This window comes from Crocuta crocuta, unplaced genomic scaffold, assembly GCF_008692635.1.
Source record: "Crocuta crocuta isolate KB4526 unplaced genomic scaffold, BGI_CrCroc_1.0 scaffold2236, whole genome shotgun sequence".
Lineage (NCBI taxonomy): Eukaryota > Metazoa > Chordata > Mammalia > Carnivora > Hyaenidae > Crocuta > Crocuta crocuta.
In genome coordinates this window covers 69621-70773 of record NW_027532514.1, presented here as the reverse complement: position 1 = coordinate 70773, position 1153 = coordinate 69621, and the positions used below count along the sequence as shown (strand labels likewise).

Here is a 1153-nt window from a genome sequence, read left to right as displayed (position 1 = left end):
CAATGGTATCCTTTTTGTTTTACCTTCAGGGTTTAGTTTATGCAAGAAGTAGAGGTAAGAGAAAGAAGTAGGAAGGAAAAGGTGGCTTTGCCTCTTTTAAAAAATGTACTTGTTGTTGTAAAAGATTGCAATATTTGTGACCTGAAAAGTTGGTAGGATTGATAGCAGAAATCACATGGGTGGTCTTGTTGGTTTATCATGTATACTTCAGGTTAAATGCCACTTAAAAGCTTTTTTCCTATCTGCTTCCATTATCAGTTCATAAATACTTTAAGGACAAAGGCCAAGTGATTGCCATCTGATGTACAAATAGTAAGTGATAGGGACTAGAATCTAATTCTCATGACACAGTTCACTTTGTAGTATACCATGGTATCATCTTTATTTGTCTCCTCTGTGAGANAGGAACCCCTTGTGGATTTGTTTTTAGTTCAATATGATCTGGGCTACAGAATGTAATTTAAGAATAGTCAATGTAAGATGTCTTGCAAAGGCGTCAAATAAGAATGTGCATGCCAGGGGCCCTCGGGTGGCTCAGTATTTAGAAATCTGACTCTTGATTTTGGCTCAGGTCATGATCTAATGGTCATGAGATCAACCCCACACTGGGCTCTTCACTGAGTGTGAAGCCTGCTGGGGATTCCCTCTCTCTTTCCCCCTCTCTGCCTCTCTCTCTCTCTCTCAAAATAAATAAATAAACATCAAAAAAATACTAAATCTTTGAAATCCAGTGTTTTAGTTTTCACTTACAAAACATCTCAATTTGGACTAGTCATATTTTAAATGCTTAAATAGCCACATGTAGCTAATTTCTATAGTATTAGATAGCACAAGTCCATATCTCTAAAAATCACAATTTCAAAGTTCATATTATAGCCANTACTTAGTTTTGATATTTATATTTTCTTTTTTTTGATATTTATATTTTCTGTGTTTAAAATTTATCAGGTCTTAGTGTGTGGTGTAAAATTCTTCCATTCAGCAAATACTGAACGTCTACTGTGTGGCAGTAACTGAGTTAGAGATTAGGAATAAATAGGAAATGAAAGAATCCCTGTCATCCTAGGATTTGTAGCCTATTAAGAAAAAAATGAAAACAAAAACAAAAAAAATTAAATGTTCAGAAAGAAAAGTACAAAATAACAGTGCAAGT

The 1153-nt window shown here is 34.3% G+C and overlaps 1 protein-coding gene across 1 annotated transcript in view; it reads left to right on the top strand.

The window, feature by feature from the left end:
* The window catches only part of BRWD3 (bromodomain and WD repeat domain containing 3), a gene marked incomplete at both ends in the record, with an annotated part of 145811 nt that overhangs the window by 82798 nt on the left and 61860 nt on the right, over window positions 1-1153 (top strand). The window lies entirely within an intron of this gene.